The following is a 12,282-nucleotide window of genomic DNA, read 5'->3' as shown; positions in this document are numbered from 1 at the left end:
TTTGATGGGATCGGACCTGTTTGGGTCTATTCACAGATCCGGGATGCCTTAACAGGCTAGTAGTCCATGAAATTCAGAGTTGCGGCCACCCCGACTGTCCTGGGGGTCGATGAGGGGCCTGTTGGAATCAACTCATCTTCCTTGAAAGGCCTGAGCAAAGGTTTTTTGATCTGTAATAAGAGTGAAGCAGTGGCCGTAGATGAATTAAAGAAAGTGTTTTACCGCTGGATGGCATGCACCTTCTCCATGACGGTGTGCAAACCTTCAAGATCCACCCAATTGCTGAGGTAGCCCACCACCTTCGCAAGGAAAACGCTCTTCGCTCGTTGTGGGCGGGCACCAGCTTCAGAAATTCTTTTCAACACTGCCTCCACGTTGTCCAAGTGTTCCTGCTCTGAGGTTCCAGTGACCAGAACATTATTTAAGTACACCGCCACATGCAGCAACTCTCCCAGGATGTTCTCCATTACATGCTGAAATATTGCAGAGGCGGAGGACACTCCGAAAGGCAACAGTTTATATTCGTATAAACCCCTGTGCCTATCGATGGTAACATATTTGCAGGAGACCGGATCCAATTTGAGCTGTAAAAATGAGTGGCTCATATTGAGCTTCATGATTGAATGCCCACCCGCAAGCTTCGCGAAGAGATCCTCAATGAAGGGCATGGGGTAACGGTCAAACCATAATGCCGTGTTTACTGTCAATTTGTAATCTCCAGGGCAGCACGGTGGTGCAGTGGGTTAGCCCTGTTGCCTCACGGCGCTGAGGTCCCAGGTTCGATCCCGGCTCTGGGTCACTGTCTGTGTGGAGTTTGCACATTCTCCCCGTGTTTGCGTGGGTTTCGCCCCCACAACCCAAAGATGCGCAGGGTAGGTGGATTGGCCATGCTAAATTGCCTCTTAATTGGAATAAAAAATGAATTGGGTACTCTAAATTTATTTTTTTTAAATTGTAATCTCCGCATAAAGGGACCGTTTTGTTCAGCTTCATTATCGGTACCACCAGCCCTGCACAACCAGCGAACCTTACTGGCCGGATGATACTCGGTCTCTCAGCTGAGCTTGGTTTCAACATAGAGGTCCGGATGAGCCTGGAAACAAAGTGGCCCGGCTTCCGAGTCTGGATTGAAACACTTCGGGGTATTTGCCCAGCACCTCACCCAGGTCTCTGGACCCCTTCTGTGCTGCCAGCGCAGTTGCAGACGGCACAACCAGTCATGGTGGGGCCTTGGCCCTTTACCACAAAAGTGGGAGGCGCACCGACTCGTGTCCATAAACCACAAGGGTCATGGTAGTACTAGCGATATCCAATGGTTCCCCATTGTAGATGGCCAATCTGGCCTTGGTGTCTGTTCAATCCAAACATTTTGAATATGCTGCTTAATTTGGTCATATATCTTCAGTCCAATCACAGAGACCGCTGCACCAGTGTCCAATTCCACATCGAGCAAATTCCTGTAATCTTTATAGGGGCCACTCAGGAGTAGCCACGCAGTGCAACTGCATGCAGTCATCCTCCTTTTCTGGTTCATTCAGATAGATTTCCAGGCTCTAGGCTGATGTCTAGCTCTACTGGGGAGTTTGGACCTCTGGTTCACTCATGGCCTGCGCTCATGCTGGGCCGGCAACTACAAGCCCCACATCAACCAGGCTCCCTGTCTATGCACTCTGGAGAAGTCTTCCGACGGAAAGGTTCTTCCTTTGTCAAATGGGTCAGGCCTTTACACTGCTGGGTCCAGGGAAGGGTGGTTATCCGGGGAGGCGCCCCATGATGGGAGGGGGAGGCCGTAGGGCGTTCACCTCCATCTCCCTGTCTCTCTTGCACCCCTCGCTCCGTACTTTCCCGGGACACGCAATCTGAATGGCTTGCTGCAGGGTCAGGAAGGTTTGACTCGCAGTTTCTTCTGAGAGGCCGCATTGTTAATGTCACAAACCAAGTGGTCGCGCAGTATTTCAGACAGAGCGGTGTTGTATGCAGCGAATTCCGCAATTTTCCGCAACCTCGACAAAAACCCGGTGACAGACTCATTTACGTCCTTTCTACGTTGTTGAAACGATACCGCTGTGCTGGCCTACAAATGTTACAATCCCATCGAAAGTTATGTGTCTGGGGCTTCTGGGTATGTAAGGCTCCGTATCATTCAGAACTTATTCACGCCACAGGCAGTGAGCAAAATGACTACCTGCCGGTCACTCTCAGTGATATCATTGACCCAGAAAAAGTAACGCATCCTCTATGTGAACTGATTCCAATTCTCCAATCCGGCATCAAACACGTCCAAACGTCCGAGAAAAGGCATGATGGAAGAAAACTTCCTACCTGTATCCGATAGAGACTGGGAGGTGGCTCAGCAGCGTGATAGCGATCTAGATTTTAACCTTGTTGCCAGCTGCATAAGGCCATGGAGTCGACACCGAGCTTATAGAAACAATAACTTACTTTATTTGACAATAACTATGGTACACAGTTCCAGTCACTCCCAACTGGGTCTTTACTAGTCGGTGCCTTACTGGCCGACTCTATGTATACATAACATGCATGGTAGCATAGTAGTTAGCACTGTGGCTTCACAGCGCTAGGGTCCCAGGTTCGATTCCCGGCTTGGGTCACTGTGCGGAGTCTGCACGTTCTCCGTGTTTGCATGGGTTTCATAGAACAGTACAGCACAGAACAGGCCCTTCGGCCCTCGATGTTGTGCCGAGCAATGATCACCCTACTCAAACCCACGTATCCACCCTATACCCGTAACCCAATAACTCCCCCCCTTAACCTTACTATTAGGACACTACGGGCAATTTAGCATGGCCAATCCACCTAACCCGCACATCTTTGGACTGTGGGAGGAAACCGGAGCACCCGGAGGAAACCCACGCACACACGGGGAGGATGTGCAGACTCCACACAGACAGTGACCCAGCCGGGAATCGAACCTGGGACCCTGGAGCTGTGAAGCATTTATGCTAACCACCATGCTACCGTGCTCCCCACCGGTTTCCTCCCGGTGCTCCGGTTTCCTCCCACAAGTCCCGAAAGACGTACTTGTTAGGTAATTTGGACATTCTGAATTCTCCCTCTGTGTACCGGAACAGGCGCTGGAATGTGGCGACTAGGGGATTTTCAAAGTAACTTCATTACAGTGTTTATGTAAGCCTACTTGTGACAATAAAGATTCTTATACATAGTCAGACGTTGTTAAAGGTTCCCCGCCCCCTTCTTGGGGAAGCTCATATTCTGTAAGGTCGATAGGGACGTTAATCATTCCCACCCTGTAGGACCAGTGTGGGTTCTAACGGGTGGTAGTGAAGGAGGCAATATGGTTTGGTGAATTTTCCACTGAACAATGGAGTAAACTGATGGAGATCGGTTTTTAAATTCATACATGGGATGCGGGTGTCGCTGGCTCGGGCAGCATTTATTGCCCACCTCTAATTCCCCTTGAAAAGGTGATGGTGATTGCCATCACCATCACCAAAGGTGAGCTGCCATTGAACAGCTGTAGTCCATGTAGTGTCCATACACCAACAATGCTGTTTGGGAGGGAGTTCCAGGATTTTGACCCAGCGACAGTGAGGGAATGGTGATCTATATTCCAAGTCAGGATGGTGAGTCGTTTAGAGGGGATCTTCCAGATGGTCATGTTCCCATGTGTCTGCTGCCCTTTTTAGATGGTAATGGTCGTAGGTTTGAAATGTGCTGTTGATAAAGCCTTAGTGAGTTGCTGCAGATGGTACACACTGCTGCCACTGTGCGTCACTAATGGAGAGAATGAATGTTTGTGCATAGGGTGCCAATCAAGCTTTGTCCTGGATTGTGTCCAGCTTCTTGAGTATTGTTGGAGCTGCACTCATCTAGGAAAGTGGAGAGTATTCCATCACATTCCTGACTTGTGCCTTGTGGGTGGTGGACAGGCTTTGGGAAGTCAAGATTCTCAGCCTCTGAACTGCACTTGTAGCCATCGTATTTATATGGCTAGTCCAGTTCAGTTTCTGGTCAATGATAACCCCGGGATGTTGATAGTTGGGGATTTAGCTTTGATAGTACCATTGAATGTCACAGGGTGATGGTTAGATTCTTACTTGTTGGTCACATGTGTGGTGCGAATGTTACTTGTCACTTGTCAGCCCAAGCCTGGATATTATCCTGATCTTCCTGCATTTGTACATGGACTGCTTCAGTATCTGAGAAGCCGCAAACATTGAACATTGTGCAATCATCAGCGAACATCTCCACATCTGACCTTATGCTGGAAGGAAGGTAGGTGGTGAAGCAGTCGAAGATGATTGGGCCTAGGGCACTAACCTGAGGAATTCCTGTAGTGATGTCCTGGAACTGAGATGATTGACTTCCAACCACCACAACCATCTTCCTTTGTTCCAGGTATGACTCCAATCAGTGGAGCTTTCCCCCTGATTCACATTGACTCCAGTTTAGCTAGGATTCCTTGATGCCACACTCTGTCAAATGCTGCCTTGATATCAATGGTGGCCACTCTCACCTCCCCTCCAAGGCTGTGATGAGATCAGGAGCTGAATGGCCCTGTTGGAACCCTGAGCATCATTATGCAGGTTATTGCTATGTAATTGCGCTTGATAGCACTGTTACTGACCCCTTCCATAATATTTCTGGTGATTGAGAGTAGACTGATGGGGCGGTAATTGCTGGGTTGGATTTCTTCTGCTTTTTGTGTACACAACATATCTGGTCAATTTTCCAAGTTGCCAAGTAGACACCAGTGTTGGTAGCTGTACTGGAAGAGCTTGCTAGTGGTGTGGCTATTTCTGGAACACAAGCTTTCAGGATTATTGACGGACTATTGTCAGAGCCCATAGCCATTGCAGTATCCAGTGCCTTCAGCCGTTTCTTGATATCAAATGGAGTGAATCGTATTGGCTGAAGAGTGACATCTGTTTGGAGAGAGTCTCTGCCTTGGCGAAAAGTTTGCACATGACTGAAATTTCAAAGTCCCACCCCAGAACCTGAAATTTCCCATTTTCATGAGAGTGAAGACGAGCCAGCGATCACCCATGTGCGTTTCGTGGAGGCAGTTGACCATTTACACCACCAGCTGCCTCTACTGAAGTGGTATTTTGTAGGCCAGAAGTATGAAATCCAGATTAGAATAGGTAAGAGGAGGCCTGAAATTTATGGATTCAATGGATATCCAGAGTACCCACTTTGAAGAGATAAGGTATGCCGTTGGATAGGATTCTGAGATATGTTTTGGAAAGGTAAGGGACCCCTTGGGGTTATTAAAAGTGAACTTACACACAGGTTCATTGAAACTGTCCAGCTGTCAAAACTGTCAAGGAACTTTCAAGGAAGTGTCCAAGGATAGTAAGTAAATTGACATGTCCCACGAACCCTAATTTTGAAGAATGTCTTGGCCGGGATTTTCCGGCCCGACCTGCTGCCAGGATCATCCCACCACATGTCAGTTGACTTGTCTGGCCGAATGCATCCTCTCCAGCGGGTGCTGTGACGGCGGGGCTGGAGAAGCCTGGCCGTTGTGTGGCACCTTGCTGAATGTTTTTTTTGCAATGGTGTTCCACTTTCCAGATATGTTAATGTTCTTTTCTGTTTTTAAGTGAGGTATCCTTGCCTTCCCCTTCTACTCCCATGTATATTACAGCAAATTTTCAGTTAAGAAACACAAAGCTAAATTTTAATTGGTAGTTTTTTCAGTCAATTTGAAAGTTTTCACGTGTGTTAAATAATAACAAGGCAGTTATTCTTTGATGTTCAAAGTCTGTCAAACATTGGACCAATGACAGATTTTCAGCCTGACAAAATGTGAGAATTTAAAGTCCCCTCTGTACTGGAAGCATTAAAAATGATTGCAGTTTTTGTTCCGTAAAAAGATGGATACAGTATTTATTTCTTAAGTGCAAATAGATTTTCTTTCCACATCATTATTTGTGACTCTTTCTGTGTTGTTTGTCAATATTGAGATTGCTTTCGGAAAGATTTCCCAAAGCTGATCTCCCAATTCTGCTCACTTTCTGGTGCTTTCCTGTTCAAAATGTGGACTAACCACTAATACGTCTTAACACAGTCGACTCTCAGATAAAGGCACTCTGCCAAGAAAGGTTCAGTTTGAACCATGACTTCTGCAAACTGCAGATAAAAACAGTCAGTTGCCAAAGCTTTGTACCACAGGTCATTCAGTAATTCAGTCTCAACAGAGACCACAGAACAAAAACTTGTTTTACACAGCAGTGATCAGATTTCTGTCTGCAGGTGAAATTTGGCAGTGGAGATGGTGTATTTTAGCATGCAGAGCTTAAAAACAGGATGATGGGGAAATTTATTTTTGTGTGGATCAGGATTTTGTACTTAAATTATTGTCCTTGGATCAGGAATTGAGTATAATAAGAATGAATGGGAAGTTTTGATTCATCTATTATTTCATACTTGGATCAGATATGTTTTTGGCTGGAAACAGTTGCATTTATGACTTGAATTGTTTGCAGGTTTCAGTAAGAAGATATTTATCCTAACATTTTAATTTTTACAAAGATGAGCAATGACCCAATTTTTAGACATTCGGGCATAAACCCTTGCCACTAATTAGAAAGACATCTTACAACACGAGGTTAAAGTCCAACAGGTTTGTTTCGAAACACTAGCTTTCGGAGCACTGCTCCTTCCTTAGGAGAATGAAGAGGTGGGTTCCAGAAACATTTATATGGACAAAGTCAAAGATGCAAGACGGTATTTTAAATGCGAGTCTTTGCAGGTAATTAAGTCTTTACAGGTCCAGACGGATCAACTGGAGAGAGGGATAATCACAGGTTAAAGAGGTGTGAATTTTCTCAAGCCAGGACAGATGGTAGGATTTTGCAAGCCCAGGCCAGATGGTGGGGGGTGAATGTAATGCAACATGATTCCAGGGTGCCGGTTGAGGCTGTACTCATGTGTGCGGAACTTGGCTATAAGTTTCTGCCCTGGACCTGTAGGGACTTAATTACCTGCAAAGACTCACATTCAAGGTATCGTCTTGCATCATTGAATTTGTCTACACATATGTTTCTAGAACCCACCTCTTCATTCACCTGAGGAAGGAGCACTGCTTCGAAAGCTAGTGATTCGAAACAAATCCTGTTGGATTTTAACCTGGTGTTGTAAGACTTCTTACTGTGCCCACCCCAGTCCAACGGCGGCATCACCACATCACTAATTAGAAAAATTTAGATCTTTGCCCAGGTTGTTTTTATTTTTTGGTCCAGATGTCCTACTCCAGACATATCACTGTTAAAGATACAAAAACAATCTTAGAAACTTTTGCGCAAATTATATATAAAATTTAAAAAAAAATAGTTTTTGCCATGACTTTGCCTCCTACCTCCCCTGCCAGTCACAAGTGCAATGACAGAGCAGTTGACCAATCATTTCTTTTATTTAAAGTACCCAATTCATTTTTTTTTCCAGTTAAGGGAAGATTTAGCGTGGCCAATCCACCTTCCCTGCACATCTTTGGGTTGTGGGGGCGAAACCCACGCAAACACGGGGAGAATGTTCAAACTCCACACAAACAGTGACCCAGAGCCGGAATCAAACCTGGGATCGTGGCACCGTGAGGCAGCAGTGCTAACCACTGTGCCACCGTGCTGCCCCAATTATATATTAAATAATTCACAGTTGCAGGAAATTCCAAAATTTGAAACCTGCTGCACTGAGGTCAATAGAAACCATTTATGAAGGGATTTTCAAAATTGCACAGAGTACTGCTGAGGGCTGTTTTAATTTCAGCTTCCAACACTGAACATATGGAGCAGGTGTCAATTACTCTTGGCCCCTCATCATTTTTTGCTATTAAAGTATTTTCTATGTAATCCCCATAATTTAGCTTTCAAGAAAGTATATTATGTTCCCTTTCTGCAAAACTGTTAGCTATCAAAAGGTACATAATAGCAATATATTCAGGTTTGAGACTAAATGCTCGTCATATGTTCTGTATAATTGTAAACACGTCTGAGAGCCTGTCGAATTCTGTTTATTATTCAAGTTGCTGACAAGTTTAGTTTATTATTTCAAAATTTTGTCAAATAAAAATTGGAATATTTAAATGACAATGTTTATATTAAAGATGAGAATTCAGATTGGAAATGGTCTAATATCAAACCATTATTTACACAGTGGGGGAGAGATTGAACTATGTTGCGTCTGTTTGTGGGCACAATGGGGAGGCACGGTGACCAGCTTTATGTTGTCATGTCCCACGCCTGAACTATACCTGAAGTATATTCGGTGCCACATTTCTGCCAGTGATTTTTAGGTATCCCTGGTGGTTGCTTGAAGCATGATAAAATTCCTTGTCTAGGCAAATGGGGCTCATATGTGTCATGGCCCATTACATATGCAGCAGAACTCAGCAGAGTGTAGTTTTCTGGCGGCTTCCGAGAACAAAGGAAATTTGATTTGGGGAAAATTAGTAGCACTTTGAAATAATTAAATTCCTGAGACTAACTTTTATGGGAGATCGTTTCCAGAATTGTAGCTGACCTGCTCTTAACAGAGTTATAGACAAAGTCAATATCACTCATTTGATGGTTTCATTATTTGATCTCTTGGGCTATTCAAACGAGGGTGTGGAGAGGAAAGAGAAAATGCTGGAAAATCTCAGCAGGTCTGGCAACATCTGTAGGGATTTTCCTGCATTTTCTCTTGCGTTTCAGATTCCAGCATCCACAGTTAATAAATTGGGCACAATAATAGTTTTTAAAGGCACACGATAATATAGGCCATGAGAAGTCCCTCCGTACCCCCTTCCATAGAAAATTAGGATAGCCCAAAGTATGAACTCAGAGGGCCAGGCATAATAAAAGGGAGGACAAAGGTAGTGGATGATTAAGTTGGATAAGATGGAGTACTGGCCATGAAGGTTGGATGAGCTGCGGTTTACAGAAGCAGCAGAAAGCAGAGGCTCTCTAGGAGAGCAGTGGAATAGTCAGAATTGAAAGTGATGAGAGTTTCAGTAGCAGTTGAGTGAGACAAGCGTGGAAGAAAATGATGCTACAATAATGGATGCAGGCAATCTTTATGCAGAATATGGAGTTGTAAGCTCAGTTGACTGTCAAATAGGATACTGGAATTGTGATCAATCTTCTGTAGCCGTCCAAGATCAGGGATGGAATCAGGAAGCACTACCCTATCAAGACTCAAATCTTCCTAATGGCGAAGACCCTGGGAGAACTCTCCTGATATCGGCAAACATTTATCCCTCAATTAAACCCCCCAAAAAACTTGCAAAATATTGCAAGAGATGGAAATCTGAAACAAAATCCCTGATTTTAGTTTGACTCAGATGGGGTGGCTTTGGGTCAGATGCCTAGTTTATGCCCACCCAATTATTTGCTCTGTTAATTGTGGGCAGGGCTAGGTTAAAATGAACACTAAAAGCAGAAGATTCTGCAAACTCGCAGCATATCAAATATCATCTGTGGAGAGGACAGACCAGTTAACATCTAGAGCTGGGTACTCTGTTCCTGAGACCGTTGATGCCGGGGCCGGATTTGTGGACTTTCATGACAGCCAAACTAGCATCGAACTTGGACCGATTCAGCGACTGTGGAGGGGCTAGCACTGGCGCCACATGGAACTCAATTGATTCCAATGGGAAACAGTGCCGGATTCGGCAGGTCAGTGATTGACACTCAGGAGGCTGACAAGCTGCAGCCGCATCTACACATTACAATCCCGCACACACTCATCCCAGCCAACAAATGGCACTAGTGCTGGAGCGTGGCCAGACAGTTGACGGGTCGGCTAGGGCGAGAGGGCATCTAGGGCCTGGGGCTACACCCATACGACCAGTGGCCCTATATTCACAGAGGGCTGTTAGCAGTGTGCGCAGCTGCATGGCTGCCTTTGCGGCTGCAGCAATGGTGTTCCGTGCCCGTCCACCCCAACCCCACAGCCCACCTCCTGGCCCCTCCCCCCCTTCCCCCCGGCCCTGGCAGAAGCCCCCCAGCCAGCAGCACAATTGTCCGCAAACAATGGCGACATTGGACACTTTCCGTGCCCCCTTACTCTCCCTCGGCAGCCACACCGCCGGTTTCATGGATTTTCCTTCCACAAGTGAACTGCGCCGTCAGAAACGCAGCCTATCGTAGGCGGAGAATACCGGGTTGGGCCCACTAATGATAAGCAAATGGTGTTTACTGTACGTGCATTGACGCTGCTGTTGAGGTGACGCAGAATTGCAATATGGCATCAAATGGCATCGCACCAGCTGCAATTTTGGCATCGGAACCTGTTCTCCACCCAAATACGTTTCCTGATTTCTGTATCAGCCAACGGAGAATTCTCCACCTTGGATGTGGATCCTCCTATCAACGCTGGAAATATCAAAGAAGAGAAGCATCATTAATTTTCATTGTAATTTTTTCCAGTTCTAGTAAGCTGGGGTTTGTGTTAATGGTTGGTGTCAAAAGAAATAAAAGCACATTTCCTATCTGCTTGTTCAGTGGAGACAGATAAGTCTCCTCATCCATTTGTTTTAGCTGACTGCTATTTATTGAGCCTAAAAATGCTTCTCTTCTCACTAATAGATCGTAATTGGTGAGAGGATGAATATCTGGAATTCAAGCGTAGGGCCTCTGCACTTGCTTATCATTTGGACTCTCAATAGATGTGAACAATTGCTGAATTGGGAACAGGCTAACTATACTGAAATACCCACCAATTTAAAAATGGACCTTGAGTTTGCTGAAAATTACTATCCATTTGTGCACTGAATACGTTTGAGAGTGCCATACGTGCCCGAGACTAAAGTATCAAACTTAAATAAACTTAAAATACATTGGTGTGAGGGGTGAGTTGGCAGATATAGTTTGGAAAATTAAATGGGGTGAGTTGGCCAAGATAGATTGGGAAATTAAAAGGTATGATGGTAGATAAGCAATATATGTCACACATTTAAGGAGATCATTCTCTGTGAATGTACATTCCTGTGAGAAATTAAAAACTCCATGGGGAAAGAGATTAATCTGTGATAAACTACAGAGGTTAAAGCTAGTTTTAGATTAAAAAACAAGGCTTCTTGCCAAGAAGATTAATAAGCCTGAGGATTGAAAGAGCTTCAGAAACCAGCAAAAGATGACATTGATGAAATGGGAGAAAATATGGCCGCGATTCTCCGCTCCAGCGAGAGAGTGTGGACGCTGGTGGGAAAACGGGCGCGTTTTACCTCGCTTCCAGCGCCTGTTCCGAGACGGCACTCCCCGGCCTACAAGGAGGCTAGCAGGAGCGTGGCGGGAAGCGCGGGGGTGGGGTCTTGGAGTGGAGTTGGAGACCCGCCACCACGTGAATGATGCGGAGCCGCGGCACACAACAGGTGACGCGAGTGCACTAGCCGCCGATGGGGGACCATGGCGCCACGCCGAGCAGCGCCCAGGTTCACACACCACAACCTGGAAACGCTGCTGGACACACTCGAGGAGAGAAGGGGGCGTCTGTATCCCGGACCCGGCCGCAGGGTGCCAGCCAACGTGGCCTGGTGTCCGTGGAGGGAGGTGAGAGCGGATGTGAGTGCCACCGCGGTGACACCCAGGACTGGTGAGCTGTGCCGCAAAAAACTCCACAACATACTCTCCCCTCAGCAATCTCCCCTCAGTCCTCTCCCCTCAGCCCTCTCCCCTCAGCCCTCTCCCCTCAGCCCTTTCCCCTCAGCCCTCTCCCCTCAGCCCTCTCCCCTCAGTCCTCTGCCCTCAGCAATCTCCCCTCAGCCCTCTCCCCTCATTCAGCCGCCTCCCCTCAGCCCTCTTCCCTCAGCCCATTTCCCTCATCCTCTTCCCTCAGCCCTCTTCCCTCAGCCCTCTCCCCTCAGCCCTCTCCCCTCAGCCCTCTCCCCTCAGCCCTCTCTCCTCAGCCGCCTCCCCTCAGCCGCCTCCCCTCAGCCCTCTCCCCTCAGCCCTCTCCCCTCAGCCCTCTCCCCTCAGCCCTCTCCCCTCAGTCCTCTCCCCTCAGCAATCTCCCCTCTACCCTCTCCCCTCAGCCCTCTTCCCTCATCCTCTCCCCTCAGCCCTCTTCCCTCAGCCCTCTCCCTCAGCCCTCTCCCCTCAGCCCTCTCCCCTCAGCCCTCTTCCCTCAGCCCTCTTCCCTCATCCTCTCCCCTCAGCCTTTTCCCCTCAGCCCTCTCCCCTCAGCCTTTTCCCCTCAGCCCTCTCCCCTCAGCCCTTTCCCCTCAGCCCTTTCACTCAGCCCTTTTACCCTCAGCCCTCTCCCCTCAGCCCTTTCCCCTCAGCCGCCTCCCCTCAGCTCTTTCTCCTCAGTCCTCTC

General features: G+C 47.0%; 1 protein-coding gene across 4 annotated transcripts in view; it reads left to right on the top strand.

The window, feature by feature from the left end:
* Nucleotides 1-12,282, top strand: part of kif6 (kinesin family member 6) — a 683,903-nt gene that overhangs the window by 241,450 nt on the left and 430,171 nt on the right. The window lies entirely within an intron of this gene.

Source organism: Scyliorhinus canicula, chromosome 6 (genome assembly GCF_902713615.1).
Source record: "Scyliorhinus canicula chromosome 6, sScyCan1.1, whole genome shotgun sequence".
NCBI lineage: Eukaryota > Metazoa > Chordata > Chondrichthyes > Carcharhiniformes > Scyliorhinidae > Scyliorhinus > Scyliorhinus canicula.
Note: the sequence above shows the minus strand (reverse complement) of the source record. Positions and strands in the feature narration are given on the sequence as shown.